The following is a 17,090-nucleotide window of genomic DNA, read 5'->3' on the forward strand; positions in this document are numbered from 1 at the left end:
TCGGAACAACGGGGGATCGTAGGCAGGTAAGTGACAGTTTATTTTGTATAGTTTTACAGCCCGGGCACAGCGGGGGGTTAAAAGTTTTAGGTCAGAGAACTCCTTTAAGTGTGTCCTAGGGAGTTATTCTAACTGTGGGGGGGCGTGGCTTGCTGTGACACATCGCTGATCGCTGTTCCTGATGACAGGGAACAGACGATCAGTGACCTGTCACTAGGATGAACGGGGGAGATGTTGTGTTTACACTGACACCTCCCCGTTCTTCAGCTCTGTAACCCGATCGCGGGACACATCGAGTCAGTGCGTGACCACGCGGCGGCATATTTAAAGGGGACATATATATATATATGCCCATTTGCACAGCCCTGCCATTCTGTCGACGTAAAAGTTTGTGCGGCGGTCGGCAAGCGGTTAAATAATGTGTCTTTTTTTGTTATGAGCGTCGCTCTCTCTCTCTCTGAACTCAGACCTGCAGTTTGCTCTCTGGGTGCGTCCGGAAAGTTTTGTTCTCAGTTCTATGGCAACACAGAGAATGCCCAAGAGACGTCCTTCCCATGTGACCCGTCATAATAACTGACGCCAAGATGTCATCAACTGACAACAGAAACCTCTGTTTGTTACCAGTTGAAATTCTTTAAATATCTGTAACGGCGCCCGCGGTGCCCCAGTGTGAGGTTCTTCTGGGTATTAATTATATAACAATACACCTTCCGTCACACCAGAAAAACCTGTTTCTTGGCGGGTGCAATAAGCGCAGTTCATCTGTAGGATTCTTTTCTGTACACCAGGGCCGGATATATATGGGGGGGGGGGTGACATTGCCCCCATGGTCTGATTGGAAACAGTTTCTAGAGATGTGACAGGTTCTCTTTGAATTTACCTGGCAGGTGGGTCGGTGATGTGAAGCTGCCCCCCACAGTGCTATTTGCCCGGCTCTCATGGGGCCCCCGGGCTGTGCCCAGGGGTGCCCGCTCAGTAAGACGGCCCTGCCCCCCACATCTTGTCCTACTCCCCCCTCACCTTCTGCAGCTTCCCCACCCGCCCCCTTTTCTGGTGCACCCCAATACCCCCAAACTTGTCCCCCCCTTCATATTGTGCAGCTTCCCCATGCCTCTACCCCTGTCCCCTCACTTTGTGCAGTCTCCCCATGCCCCCTTTTGTGCACCCCCCCTCTTCCCCATCATCTTGTGCACCACCTGACAACCCCTCACCTTGTCCTTCTCCCCCCATGTACAGTTCCTCTAGCCCTCCCCCCATATCTTGTGCACCCCCTTACCTTGTGCAGCTTCCCCATGCCCCCCTTTCTTGCACACCCCCACCTTGTCATCCGCTACCCCAATCTTGTGCAGTGTCCCCATGCCCCCTCTTGTGCACCCCCCCCTCTTGTCTTCCTTCACCCCCCCTTACCTTGTGCAGCTCCATTTCCCCTTTTGCAAATTCCACATCCTCCCCCCTCACCTTGTGCGCCCCCCTTTCCTCCCTCACCTTGTGCACCCCCCTTTCCTCCCTAACCTTGTGCACCCCCCTTTCCTCCCTCACCTTGTGCACCCCCCCTTTCCTCCCTCACCTTGTGCACCCCCCTTTCCTCCCTCACCTTGTGCACCCCCTTTCCTCCCTCACCTTGTGCACCCCCCTTTCCTCCCTCACCGTGTGCACCCCCCTTTCCTCCCTCATCTTGTGCACCCCCCTTTCCTCCCTCACCTTGTGCACCCCCCTTCCTCCCTCACCTTGTGCACCCCCCTTCCTCCCTCACCTTGTGCACCCCCCTTTCCTCCCTCACCTTGTGCACCCCCCTTCCTCCCTCACCTTGTGCACCCCCCTTCCTCCCTCACCTTGTGCACCCCCCTTTCCGCCCTCATCTTGTGCACCCCCTTTCCTCCCTCACCTTGTGCACCCCCCTTTCCTCCCTCACCTTGTGCACCCCCCTTTCCTCCCTCACCTTTGTACCCCCCACCTTTTGCACCCCCCCTTTCCTCCCTCACCTTGTGCACCCCCACAACCCTGTGCAGCTTGTCCATCCCTTGTCCTCCTGACCAATGATAGCATGGGGGGGGGGGATTGTACATTACATGGTGACACTTACCTGGAGAAGAGATGGCACCAGGATGCAGTATAGGAAGAAGACAAGCCGGCGGAGGCAGGGTGACACTTTGGACAATGTTCTGCTGGGAAACCTTGGCTCCTCCCATTCACGGGAATGTTACTTTGACACGTACCACCTACCTGAACACTGTTGGTACTTCCCCTTCATAGGAATTGCATTCCCTGATGGCAGCGGCCTCTTCCAGGAGGAAGCCACATTGCAAAAATGGTCTCAAGATCACAACGAGTTTCAGGTGTCGCCCTCCAAATCTCAATCCAATTGAGCACCTGTGTGGTCCGTGCCAAACAAGTCCAATCCATACGGGGCCCCACCCAATCCATACGGGGCCCCCATCCAATCCATACGGGGCCCCACCCAATCCATACGGGGCCCCCACCCAATCCATACACGGACCCCATCCGATCCATACGGGGCCCCCACCCGATCCATACGGGGCCCCCACCCGATCCATACGGGGTCCCCACCCAATCCATACGGGGCCCCAATCCATACGGGGGAACCCACCCATACGGGGTCCCCACCTAATCCATACGGGGCCCCCACCCATACGGGGTCCCCACCTAATCCAAACAGGGCCCCCACCCATACGGGGCGCCCACCCAACATCTTCTCACAGGAGTTCCCAAAGGATCTGCTAGGCTGACGGCTAGTGCCGGATACCACACCGCACCTTCAGGGGTCTAGAGGAGTTCATGCCCCAATGGGTCAGCAAAAGGGAGACCTACTCAGTATTAGGTGGGTGGTCATAATGTTATATGATATATAATAGCCACTCATTGTATCACTCGGCCCCGCCCCTCGGCGCGCCGCTGGATGTGATTGACAGAAGCGCCAGCCAATGGCTGCGCTGCTCTCAATCCATCCGCTCTACCCAATCAGCGGCCAGGCTGAGCGGCGAAGAGGATCTCGGGACCGTGCGCGGGACTTTCGAGGGGTCAGGTAAGTAAAAACGGGGGCTCGGGGGGGGGCCAGCATCATCAGATGTTTTTTCACCTTAATGCATAGATTGCATTAAGGTGAAACTCCTTTAAATTCCTCTATTTGTGTGAAGAAAATGATTAAAAAATGTCCTATGTGTACAGTGCTGCATGACCGCGCAATTGTCATTCAAAGTGTGACAGCGCTGAAAAATGGCCTGGGCAGGAAGGGGGTAAAAGTGCCTGATCGGCAAGTGGTTAATCTTCATTTTGCAGTTTTTCACTATCCGGAGACCCAACCCGTTATAAATTGCTAATCCCTCACAGGAAGGGCGTATCAGAGGAAGAACCTTCACCCCTCTCCTACATCTTTACTACTGACAATACAAATATACCCCCCCCCCCCTTTATACTACCGCTATAGAGATCACATGACCTCTTATCTCCTCCCACCCCCTCCACACCTCACTGAACTCTGACCTCACTCACTATATATCCTCTATTGTTCCATTCATTCATTCATTGTGTCATAAAGGAATTCCTATACTTTGTATCAGTTTGTTTCCTCTCAGGTACATTATGTGTTTCTCTCTCTTCATAGTTTTTTTTAATTTTTTTACCAAAAACAGTATTTTTTTGTTTTTTCGCCTTCTACTAGATAAACTATATATATATATATTATATCTATTTTTATATTATTAATAATGTATTTTTATGTATAATACTAGAAGAATGTATATTTATTGATTTACTATATATTTTATACACATTTATTTTTACTATTATTAATAATAACGCTCAGCTGGTTGTCCAATAATAACGATCAACCTTCAACTAATAGGGGAATTTAAAAAAAAAATGTAATAAAGAGGAGGAGTCTCCATGAATAATTCCCTGGCATGTCACAATGTATCCTATCAAGCGCCGCCCGCCTTTTATTATTAAAAAGCCCCTGAACAAAGATGGTGCTGCACACTGATAACGTCTTTAATGGCAAAACTTTAATCAGCTGACAGGCTTCAGAACATGGCCCCGCCCCACTCTTATCATATTGCACCCCTCATGTCATCTGTCTCCCCCCCCTCCTGTCATATGTCCCCACCTCCTCCCCCTGTCATATGTCCCCCCCCCCTCATGTCATATGTCCCCCCCTCCTGTCATATGTCCCCTCTCCTGTCATATGTCCCCCCCTCCTCCCCCTGTCATATGTCCCCCCCCTCATGTCATATGTCCCCCCTCCTCCCCCTGTCATATGTCCCCCCCTTCCTGTCATATGTCCCCCCCTCCTCCCCTGTCATATGTCCCCCCCTCCTCCTGTCATATGTCCCCCCCTCCTCCCCTGTCATATGTCCCCCCCCTCCTGTCATATGTCCCCCCCTCCTCCTGTCATATGTCCCCCCCCTCCTCCCCCTGTCATATGTTCCCCCCCTCCTCCCCCTGTCATATGTCCCCCCTCCTGTCATATGCCCCCCTCCTCCTGTCATATGTCCCCCCCCTCCCCCTGTCATATGTCTCCCCCCCTCCTGTCATATGTCCCCCCTCCTGTCATATGCCCCCCTCCTCCTGTCATATGTCCCCCCCACCTCCTGTCATATGCCCCCCTCCTCCTGTCATATGTCCCCCCCACCTCCTGTCATACTGCCCTGCTCCTGTTGGAGAGCCCTTCATGGTTTATTTCCCTGGGCCCAGGCTCCTGAAGGTTCTAGTTATGACTATGAGGTCGTATTGAACACCAGCTGAATGTCTGAATGTGACTGGCAGTCATATGATGGAATGTCTATGAGGAGTCTATGGATACGTGTCGGCTGATGTTTCCTTTCTCTATACCAGAGGGGGGCGTGTCGCTCCGCAGCCACCTGTCACCGCATGCAAAGCAACCGTCTACATCACACACCGTCCAATCCCGGGGCGGCATTATACAACACGGCTCGGCATTCAAAGTCCTTGTATTATCTTTGCATACATTTAAATCCTCCCTCCGGCCCCCCTCCCCCCCCTTCAGTCTTGCACAGTTCTGCCGGCTCCTCTCCTGGACTGAAACCGGCTTCCTCTGATTTCACTGCACCCTGTGAGCGTCTCACCATGTGCATCAGAAGCTCCAGCAAGTCAGATAGAGCCCCACCCCCATTTCCTGGCTGGAATTACCCAGCCATTGTCCTATCATGTCCCCACATCCTGCTCTCTTTATCATTGTCCTATCATGTCCCTATGTTCCGTGGTCTTTCCCATTGGCCTATCGTGTCCTGCAGTCTTTCTCATTGGTCTATCATGTCCCCATGTCCTGTGTTGTTCCCCCCCCCCCATTGTTCTATCATGCCCCCTGTCCTGCGTTCTTTCCCATTGGCCTATCATGTCCTGCAGTCTTTCCCATTGGCCTATCATGTCCTGCAGTCTTTCCCATTGGCCTATCATGTCCTGCAGTCTTTCCCATTGTTCTATCAGGTCCCCATGTCTTGTGGTCTTTCCCAATGGCCTATCGTGTCCTCATGTCCTGCAGTCTTTCTCATTGGTCTATCATGTCCTGTGTTTTTTCCCCCCCATTGTTCTATCATGCCCCCTGTCCTGCGTTCTTTCCCATTGGCCTATCATGTCCTGCAGTCTTTCTCATTGGCCTATCATGTCCCCATGTCCTGCAGTCTTTCCCATTGGCCTATCGTGTCCTGCAGTCTTTCCCATTGGCCTATCATGTCCCCATGTCCTGCGGTATTTCCCATTGGCCTATCATGTCCCCATGTCCCGCGGTCTTTCCCATTGGCCTATCATGTCCCCATGTCCTGCAGTCTTTCCCATTGGCCTATCATGTCCCCATGTCCTGCGGTCTTTCCCATTGGCCTATCATGTCCCCATGTCCTGCAGTCTTTCCCATTGGCCTATCATGTCCCCATGTCCTGCGGTCTTTCCCATTGTTCTACCGTGTCCCCATATGTTGTGGTCTTTTCCATTGTTCTATCATGTCCTCATGTCCTTCCCATTGGCCTATTGTGTCCCCATGTCCTGCAGTCTATCATGTCCCCATGTCCTGCAGTCTTTCCCATTGTCCTATCATGTCCCCACATCCTGTCTTTCCCATTGTCCTATCATGTCCCATTCAGCACTGTATTTTAGTTTTGCACCTCATAGTCCCCCGGGACACACCTACATGACTTCCCCATTTTTGCTCCCTATAATCTCCGGTCACTGCGACATAACCGATCATTTGTTACCACGTGACGTGAGACAATGTAGCCCATCTGTTTCCTGTCGCAATCTCTCGTTCTGCACCTCCTGACCGTTCATTGCTGAGTGATGGGAAGTCTCTGTGATGAAGATCGATCTCCCGTGTATGAGGGATACGATATAGGAAGGAACGATTGTGTCTCCCGTGTATGAGGGATACGATATAGGAAGGAACGATTGTGTCTCCCGTGTATGAGGGATACGATATAGGAAGGAACGATTGTGTCTCCCGTGTATGAGGGATACGATATAGGAAGGAAGGATTGTGTCTCCCGTGTATGAGGGATACGATATAGGAAGGAACGATTGTGTCTCCCGTGTATGAGGGATACGATATAGGAAGGAAGGATTGTGTCTCCCGTGTATGAGGGATACGATATAGGAAGGAAGGATTGTGTCTCCCGTGTATGTGGGATACGATATAGGAAGGAAGGATTGTGTCTCCCGTGTATGAGGGATACGATATAGGAAGGAACGATTGTGTCTCCCGTGTATGAGGGATACGATATAGGAAGGAACGATTGTGTCTCCCGTGTATGAGGGATACGATATAGGAAGGAAGGATTGTGTCTCCCGTGTATGAGGGATACGATATAGGAAGGAACGATTGTGTCTCCCGTGTATGAGGGATACGATATAGGAAGGAAGGATTGTGTCTCCCGTGTATGAGGGATACGATATAGGAAGGAACGATTGTGTCTCCCGTGTATGAGGGATACGATATAGGAAGGAACGATTGTGTCTCCCGTGTATGAGGGATACGATATAGGAAGGAACGATTGTGTCTCCCGTGTATGAGGGATACGATATAGGAAGGAAGGATTGTGTCTCCCGTGTATGAGGGATACGATTGAGGAAGGAACGATTGTGTCTCCCGTGTATGAGGGATACGATATAGGAAGGAAGGATTGTGTCTCCCGTGTATGAGGGATACGATTGAGGAAGGAACGATTGTGTCTCCCGTGTATGAGGGATACGATATAGGAAGGAAGGATTGTGTCTCCCGTGTATGAGGGATACGATATAGGAAGGAACGATTGTGTCTCCCGTGTATGAGGGATACGATATAGGAAGGAACGATTGTGTCTCCCGTGTATGAGGGATACGATATAGGAAGGAAGGATTGTGTCTCCCGTGTATGTGGGATACGATATAGGAAGGAAGGATTGTGTCTCCCGTGTATGAGGGATACGATATAGGAAGGAACGATTGTGTCTCCCGTGTATGAGAGATACGATATAGGAAGGAACGATTGTGTCTCCCGTGTATGAGGGATACGATATAGGAAGGAAGGATTGTGTCTCCCGTGTATGAGGGATACGATATAGGAAGGAAGGATTGTGTCTCCCGTGTATGAGGGATACGATATAGGAAGGAAGGATTGTGTCTCCCGTGTATGAGGGATACGATATAGGAAGGAACGATTGTGTCTCCCGTGTATGAGGGATACGATATAGGAAGGAACGATTGTGTCTCCCGTGTATGAGGGATACGATATAGGAAGGAACGATTGTGTCTCCCGTGTATGAGGGATACGATATAGGAAGGAACGATTGTGTCTCCCGTGTATGAGGGATACGATATAGGAAGGAACGATTGTGTCTCCCGTGTATGAGGGATACGATATAGGAAGGAACGATTGTGTCTCCCGTGTATGAGGGATACGATATAGGAAGGAACGATTGTGTCTCCCGTGTATGAGGGATACGATATAGGAAGGAACGATTGTGTCTCCCGTGTATGAGGGATACGATATAGGAAGGAACGATTGTGTCTCCCGTGTATGAGGGATACGATATAGGAAGGAACGATTGTGTCTCCCGTGTATGTGGGATACGATATAGGAAGGAAGGATTGTGTCTCCCGTGTATGAGGGATACGATATAGGAAGGAAGGATTGTGTCTCCCGTGTATGAGGGATACGATATAGGAAGGAAGGATTGTGTCTCCCGTGTATGAGGGATACGATATAGGAAGGAACGATTGTGTCTCCCGTGTATGAGGGATACGATATAGGAAGGAAGGATTGTGTCTCCCGTGTATGAGGGATACGATATAGGAAGGAACGATTGTGTCTCCCGTGTATGAGGGATACGATATAGGAAGGAAGGATTGTGTCTCCCGTGTATGAGAGATACGATTGAGGAAGGAACGATTGTGTCTCCCGTGTATGAGGGATACGATATAGGAAGGAAGGATTGTGTCTCCCGTGTATGAGGGATACGATATAGGAAGGAAGGATTGTGTCTCCCGTGTATGAGGGATACGATATAGGAAGGAACGATTGTGTCTCCCGTGTATGAGGGATACGATATAGGAAGGAACGATTGTGTCTCCCGTGTATGAGGGATACGATATAGGAAGGAACGATTGTGTCTCCCGTGTATGAGGGATACGATATAGGAAGGAAGGATTGTGTCTCCCGTGTATGAGGGATACGATATAGGAAGGAACGATTGTGTCTCCCGTGTATGAGGGATACAATATAGGAAGGAAGGATTGTGTCTCCCGTGTATGAGGGATACGATATAGGAAGGAACGATTGTGTCTCCCGTGTATGAGGGATACGATATAGGAAGGAACGATTGTGTCTCCCGTGTATGAGGGATACGATATAGGAAGGAACGATTGTGTCTCCCGTGTATGAGGGATACGATATAGGAAGGAAGGATTGTGTCTCCCGTGTATGAGGGATACGATATAGGAAGGAAGGATTGTGTCTCCCGTGTATGAGGGATACGATATAGGAAGGAACGATTGTGTCTCCCGTGTATGAGGGATACGATATAGGAAGGAACGATTGTGTCTCCCGTGTATGAGGGATACGATATAGGAAGGAAGGATTGTGTCTCCCGTGTATGAGGGATACGATATAGGAAGGAAGGATTGTGTCTCCCGTGTATGAGGGATACGATTGAGGAAGGAACGATTGTGTCTCTCGTGTATGAGGGATACGATATAGGAAGGAAGGATTGTGTCTCCCGTGTATGAGGGATACGATATAGGAAGGAACGATTGTGTCTCCCGTGTATGAGGGATACGATATAGGAAGGAACGATTGTGTCTCCCGTGTATGAGGGATACGATATAGGAAGGAAGGATTGTGTCTCCCGTGTATGTGGGATACGATATAGGAAGGAAGGATTGTGTCTCCCGTGTATGAGGGATACGATATAGGAAGGAAGGATTGTGTCTCCCGTGTATGTGGGATACGATATAGGAAGGAAGGATTGTGTCTCCCGTGTATGTGGGATACGATATAGGAAGGAAGGATTGTGTCTCCCGTGTATGAGGGATACGATATAGGAAGGAACGATTGTGTCTCCCGTGTATGAGGGATACGATATAGGAAGGAACGATTGTGTCTCTCGTGTATGAGGGATACGATATAGGAAGGAAGGATTGTGTCTCCCGTGTATGAGGGATACGATATAGGAAGGAAGGATTGTGTCTCCCGTGTATGAGGGATACGATATAGGAAGGAACGATTGTGTCTCCCGTGTATGAGGGATACGATATAGGAAGGAACGATTGTGTCTCTCGTGTATGAGGGATACGATATAGGAAGGAACGATTGTGTCTCCCGTGTATGAGGGATACGATATAGGAAGGAACGATTGTGTCTCTCGTGTATGAGGGATACGATATAGGAAGGAACGATTGTGTCTCCCGTGTATGAGGGATACGATATAGGAAGGAACGATTGTGTCTCCCGTGTATGAGGGATACGATATAGGAAGGAAGGATTGTGTCTCCCGTGTATGAGGGATACGATATAGGAAGGAAGGATTGTGTCTCCCGTGTATGAGGGATACGATATAGGAAGGAACGATTGTGTCTCCCGTGTATGAGGGATACGATATAGGAAGGAACGATTGTGTCTCCCGTGTATGAGGGATACGATATAGGAAGGAACGATTGTGTCTCCCGTGTATGAGGGATACGATATAGGAAGGAACGATTGTGTCTCCCGTGTATGAGGGATACGATATAGGAAGGAACGATTGTGTCTCCCGTGTATGAGGGATATGATATAGGAAGGAACGATTGTGTCTCCCGTGTATGAGGGATACGATATAATAAGGAACGATTGTGTCTCCCGTGTATGAGAGATACGATATAGGAAGGAACGATTGTGTCTCCCGTGTATGAGGGATACGATATAGGAAGGAACGATTGTGTCTCCCGTGTATGAGGGATACGATATAGGAAGGAACGATTGTGTCTCCCGTGTATGAGGGATACGATATAGGAAGGAACGATTGTGTCTCCCGTGTATGAGGGATACGATTGAGGAAGGAACGATTGAGGAAGATCGGGATATACAGTACAGGTTGTGATTGGATGATTCATACAAAAGAACTATTGTGAGTGATTTTAGGGAAGTGACTCGATGTCAGGACTTTCCCCGCGGTGTAGAAAATTTACACTCCGAATTCCCGGTGACGGATATGAGAGTCTGTGACGTCATTTACGGTCAGATTTGTACGGATATGAACACCGGAAGGAGCTCAGAGCCCATTGGCCCCAAACGGCGTTCAGAGCTGAGCGCTTCCCAGGTGGTTTGACGCCGCCAGAGACCGCAGCCAATGGGCTCATCACACTGATCAGTCAGCCACTCAGGAACGGATCTAGTCTGTCTGATGCAGGGGTGCAGTAAAAATGGCAGGGGGGGCAAAGGATGGAAGCTCATCAGGACAGTGTATGTAGGGCGGTGTACAGGGTCTCTGCAGTACGTAGGGCGCTGTACAGGGTCTCAGCAGTATGTAGGGCGCTGTACAGGGTCTCTGCAGTACGTAGGGCGCTGTACAGGGTCTCAGCAGTATGTAGGGCTCTGTACTGGGGATCAGCCGTAAGTAGGGCGCTGTACAGGGTCTCAGTAGTACGTAGGGCGCTGTACAGGGTCTCAGCAGTACGTAGGGCGCTGTACAGGGGATCAGCCGTAAGTAGGGCGCTGTACAGGGTCTCAGCAGTATGTAGGGCGCTGTACAGGGTCTCAGCAGTACGTAGGGCGCTGTACAGGGTCTCAGCAGTACGTAGGGCGCTGTACAGGGTCTCAGCAGTACTTAGGGCGCTGTACAGGGTCTCAGCAGTACGTAGGGCGCTGTACAGGGTCTCAGCAGTACGTAGGGCGCTGTACAGGGTCTCAGCAGTACGTAGGGCGCTGTACAGGGTCTCAGCAGTACGTAGGGCGCTGTACAGGGTCTCAGCAGTACGTAGGGCGCTGTACAGGGTCTCAGCAGTACGTAGGGCGCTGTACAGGGTCTCAGCAGTACGTAGGGCGCTGTACAGGGTCTCAGCAGTACGTAGGGCGCTGTACAGGGTCTCAGCAGTACGTAGGGCGCTGTACAGGGTCTCAGCAGTACGTAGGGCGCTGTACAGGGGGTCAGCAGTACGTAGGGCGCTTTACAGGGGGTCAGCAGTACGTAGGGCGCTGTACAGGGTCTCAGCAGTACGTAGGGCGCTGTACAGGGTCTCAGCAGTACGTAGGGCGCTGTACAGGGGATCAGCAGTATGTAGGGCGCTGTACAGGGGGTCAGCTGTACATAGGGTGCCGTACAGGGGGTCTGCAGTATGTAGGGCGCCGTACAGGGGGTCAGCAGTACGTAGGGCGCTGTACAGGGGGTCAGCAGTACGTAGGGCGCTGTACAGGGTCTCAGCAGTACGTAGGGCGCTGTACAGGGTCTCAGCAGTACGTAGGGCGCTGTACAGGGTCTCAGCAGTACGTAGGGCGCTGTACAGGGTCTCAGCAGTACGTAGGGCGCTGTACAGGGGGTCAGCAGTACGTAGGGCGCTGTACAGGGGGTCAGCAGTACGTAGGGCGCTGTACAGGGTCTCAGCAGTACGTAGGGCGCTGTACAGGGTCTCAGCAGTACGCAGGGCGGTGTACAGGGTCTCAGCAGTACGTAGGGCGCTGTACAGGGTCTCAGCAGTACGTAGGGCGCTGTAAAGGGGGTCAGCAGTACGTAGGGCGCTGTACAGGGGGTCAGCAGTACGTAGGGCGCTGTACAGGGGGTCAGCAGTACGTAGGGCGCTGTACAGGGGGTCAGCAGTACGTAGGGCGCTGTACAGGGTCTCAGCAGTATGTAGGGTGCTGTACAGGGTCTCAGCAGTACGTAGGGCGCTGTACAGGGTCTCAGCAGTATGTAGGGCTCTGTACTGGGGATCAGCCGTAAGTAGGGCGCTGTACAGGGTCTCAGTAGTACGTAGGGCGCTGTACAGGGTCTCAGCAGTACGTAGGGCGCTGTACAGGGTCTCAGCAGTACGTAGGGCGCTGTACAGGGTCTCAGCAGTACGTAGGGCGCTGTACAGGGTCTCAGCAGTACGTAGGGCGCTGTACAGGGTCTCAGCAGTACGTAGGGCGCTGTACAGGGTCTCAGCAGTACGTAGGGCGCTGTACAGGGGGTCAGCAGTACGTAGGGTGCTGTACAGGGGGTCAGCAGTACGTAGGGCGCTGTACAGGGTCTCAGCAGTACATAGGGCGCTGTACAGGGTCTCAGCAGTACGTAGGGCGCTGTACAGGGTATCAGCAGTATGTAGGGCGCTGTACAGGGGATCAGCAGTACGTAGGGCGCTGTACAGGGGATCAGCAGTACGTAGGGCGCAGTACAGGGGGTCAGCTGTACATAGGGTGCCGTACAGGGGGTCTGCAGTATGTAGGGCGCCGTACAGGGGGTCAGCAGAACGTAGGGCGCCGTACAGGGGCTCAGCAGTACGTAGGGCGCTGTACAGGGGGTCAGCAGTGCGTAGGGCGCTGTACAGGGGGTCAGCAGTACGTAGGGCGCTGTACAGGGGGTCAGCAGTACGTAGGGCGCTGTACAGGGGGTCAGCAGTGCGTAGGGCGCTGTACAGGGGGTCAGCAGTGCGTAGGGCGCTGTACAGGGTCTCAGCAGTATGTAGGGCGCTGTACAGGGGATCAGCAGTACGTAGGGCGCTGTAAGGGGCTCAGCAGTATGTAGGGCGCTGTACAGGGGGTCAGCAGTGCGTAGGGCGCTGTACAGGGGGTCAGCAGTACGTAGGGCGCTGTAAGGGGCTCAGCAGTACGTAGGGCGCTGTACAGGGGGTCAGCAGTGCGTAGGGCGCTGTACAGGGGGTCAGCAGTGCGTAGGGCGCTGTACAGGGGGTCAGCAGTGCGTAGGGCGCTGTACAGGGGGTCAGCAGTGCGTAGGGCGCTGTACAGGGGGTCAGCAGTGCGTAGGGCGCTGTACAGGGGGTCAGCAGTGCGTAGGGCGCTGTACAGGGGGTCAGCAGTACGTAGAGAGCTGTACAGGGGGTCAGCAGTACGTAGGGCGCTGTACAGGGGGTCAGCAGTACGTAGGGCGCTGTAAGGGGCTCAGCAGTACGTAGGGCGCTGTACAGGGGGTCAGCAGTACGTAGGGCGCTGTACAGGGGGTCAGCAGTACATAGGGCGCTGTACAGGGGGTCAGCAGTACATAGGGCGTATGTCCTGCAAACAGAGCTGTGTGTCTCTATGTGGATTTCAGGCCTCGCTCACCCGGCGTGTCCTACACTGCGTTTTGCGACCTGCGCTTAGGTGTCGTTAAGTTTGCACTGACAGGTGTCGCTGTAGATCGCAAGGGCACTGCGATTGGAATGCGGTGCAGGAAATGCGCACGGATCGTGGGTTTCCCGCGCCGTATTCCGAGGTTTAGGGCCTCATTCGCACTCGGCGCTGCGTGTGCGTTCCTGTGCGCTTCACACTCAGTTCTGCGCAGTGCGATTTCAGTTCTATTCATTTTGAATGGGCTGAAATCGCAACGCACGCGCTGCACTACTTTTTATATCATGCGTTCCGATGCGGGATGGCAAACGCAATGCGCTTGCAGCCTGCATTTGGGGGGGGGGGGGGTCATTAACCCCTCCAATGAATGAAGCCACACCCCCATCAGCCTCTCATGCAGTCATATGCCACCTGCGGCTGTCCAGGTGATGCTGGGACTTGTAGTTCTGCACACCATACGATTGGACGCTGTGGCCTGGGCCGGTATGAGTCAGAGCTCGTGGGGGAAGCGGTGAGTCAGTTTGCCGGAATCTATAGTTGGAGAATCCCCACTTGTGACGCCGCCAGCTGCCTGCCAAGACCCTCTTCGGAAGCGCGGCCTCATTTCGGGCCTAATGCCCAGAATGTGGTGTAGGAGCCCCGGGGGCCACAGAGTCATTATCTTAGAAATGAGGAACCGATCGTTCATTTCTGAGGCTGGTTGGCGGCAGAACTACAAGTCCCAGCAAGTCTGAACACTACAAACTGCAGCTGCTGTTGTTGTAGGGCCACACATCAGGCTGGGATCTGCTTGGCTGAAGAACGTCTTTGTTCTGCAGCTCTCCCGCAGCCTCTTTGCAGCCACTTTCTCTCTACATCAGGGGTCTTCAAACTACGGCCCTCCAGTTGTTCAGGAACTACAAATCCCATCATGCCTAGTCATGTCTGTGAATGTCAGAGTTTTGCAATGCCTCATGGGATGTGTAGTTCCGCAACAGCTGGAGGGCCGTAGTTTGAGGATCCCTGCTCTACATGATGGCTGCACGGCATTCCTCAGGGCGGGTTTCCTGATGGTGACAACCGTGGACCATGCCACGTGTAGTAATGTGTGCTGAAATGGCCACTCGTAGTCTCCATAGAAACTCAATGTAACAGGGTGACAACACAGGAGCACAATTGGGCAACAGGCATAGAGTGTTGTCACCCTATAACAGGTGGTGCCTGTTACCTTATGACTGCTCAGTGCTGCCGATCTCCCGAAACCTCTGCAGCCACTTCCTGTCCCCATGCACCCCAGTGATGGCTGCACGGCATTCCTAAGGGTGGTTTTCCTCATGGTGACAACAGGGGGCCGTGTCTTTGTGACTTGTAGTCACCACTGGAAGCCCTTGTGACAGGGTGAAAACGCAGAAACACAACAGGAAGACAAGGACAAGGAAATGCCTGTTACCCTAAAACATCTCAATGTCGCTGATCTCCTGTCGCCTCTTTGCAGCCACTTCATGCCTCCATGCACTGCGGTGCTCAGGGTGGACTTCTACTGATGACACCTTTCATGCATAATGAGCTTCATTCTCCACCAGAGGTGCTTGTGGCTGGGTGACAACACAGAAGCACAATTTGGAGATGGTGGCAGAGCGTTGTCACCCTATAACAGGAAGTACCTGAACACTTAATGGCAGGATCACCAGGGATTATTTTTAAAGCAGAGTTCCACCCAAAAGGGGAAGCTCCACTTGTTCGCACCCCCTCCTCTTCACCCATCCCCCCTGTCCCCCCATCCACTGCCACATTTGGTACTTTTTTTTTTAGGGGGAGCGAGTAGCTGGTTGTGACAGGTACCCGCTCTCAACTCCGGGTGGGAATTTATTGAGCATTTCCAGCCCCTCCTCCTACCCCCCTACCCCCCCTGCATTCTACGACACACACGGGTCCCAGAAGACAGCGCGACCAATCAAGAAAGCACGGCGCGACCCGCTCATGCGCAGCAGGAAACCGGCTATGAATCCCGAAGGGCCTCACTGACAGTTTCCCTTATTTACAATGCCGGCGCCCATGGCTGATTGACGAATCGGCTTGGGGGCGCCGACATCGCGGGATCCCTGGACAGGTAAGTGTCCTTTATATTAAAAGTCAGCAGCTGCAGGATTTGTATTTTTTTTTCCAGATTGGAAATGAGATTGAAGCGATCGGTTTTACACCTACATGAAATTCCCATTATTCTGCAGAACTACAAGTCCCAGCAGGCCGGCTCTGTGTGTGTCTGAACAAATCTCACCATCCGTGTCACCCAATGACTGCGACCAAGAACCTGCCCTCTGTGCAGATACAAGTCCTGAGGGGATTGCTGAGACTTGTAGTTCTACAACAATGACCCCCCCCTCCCCCTCCCAGACCGTATAAGTATAACATTGTACGGTACGTACCGGTCCGGCTCTCCCTGGAGTGTGGAGGGCGGTTAGCGGCGAAGATTTCCCTGCAGTGACAGCGACACACCGACCGCCCCGGGCACCGTCCTGAATGGAGCAAAACAAGTCAGTACAAGTCTGAGATCTGCTCGCCCCTCCCCCGGCTCCTCCCTGCACTGTCATCTATGTACCACCCTACTGCTACGTCAGCTCCATGCTGGATTAAAGTCACAGAACGTGATAAGAGGAGTCGTGGAGTCTTGTACCGTGTCAGCCCATCGATCAATGCGGAAAGATCGGAGATCGATTTAGAGAGAAGAGAGATTTCAGTGTTCAATATATTATTATACAGATCTACAAATAAGATACAAATCGGAAAATAGATACAATGTTACAAAAAAATATGTAATTCTACCAATAGATCAATCAGCGATACAATTCTACAAATAGATACAGTTGGCCGGATTCAGAAAGAGATACGACGGCGTATCTCCTGATACGCCGTCGTATCTCTGAGTCCGGCCGTCGTATTCAGAGAATCAGGTTACGCATAGATATGCCTAAGATCCGACAGGCGTAAGTGACTTACACCGTCGGATCTTAGGCTGCAATCTCACGCTGGCCGCTAGGTGGCGCTTCCGTTTGTTTACGCGAGGAATATGCAAATGAGGAGTTACGCCGATTTAGAAACGAACGACCGCCCGGCGCTTTTTTTTTACGTCGTTTGCGTTCGGCTTTTTCCGGCGTATAGTTACCCCTGCTATATGAGGGGTAGCTAATGTTAAGTATGGCCGTCGTTCCCGCGCCAAGTTTAGAAATTTTACATCGTTTGCGTAAGTCGTTCGCGAATACGGCTGGACGTAATTTACGTTCACGTCGAAAGCAATGACGCCCTTGTGATGTCATTTAGAGCAATGCACACTGGGAGATTTTACGGACGGCGCATGCGCCGTTCAAGTAAAACG

At 52.1% G+C, this 17,090-nt stretch overlaps 1 protein-coding gene across 2 annotated transcripts in view; it reads right to left on the minus strand.

Annotated features, from left to right (window-relative positions):
* The window catches only part of PARP3 (poly(ADP-ribose) polymerase family member 3), a 30,063-nt gene extending 13,801 nt beyond the window's left edge, over positions 1–16,262 (minus strand). The window contains exon 1 of one of the 2 annotated variants that reach the window (XM_040358705.1): positions 16,144–16,262. The gene's annotated coding sequence lies outside the window, so the exon portion shown is untranslated. Of the gene's footprint in view, positions 1–2,083; positions 2,258–16,143 lie in introns of those variants that run through there. The other variant, XM_040358706.1, reaches the window with a different exon arrangement.
* Between the last annotated feature and the right edge of the window lie 828 nt (positions 16,263–17,090).

This window comes from Rana temporaria, chromosome 7 (assembly GCF_905171775.1).
Source record: "Rana temporaria chromosome 7, aRanTem1.1, whole genome shotgun sequence".
Classification (NCBI taxonomy): Eukaryota; Metazoa; Chordata; class Amphibia; order Anura; family Ranidae; genus Rana; species Rana temporaria.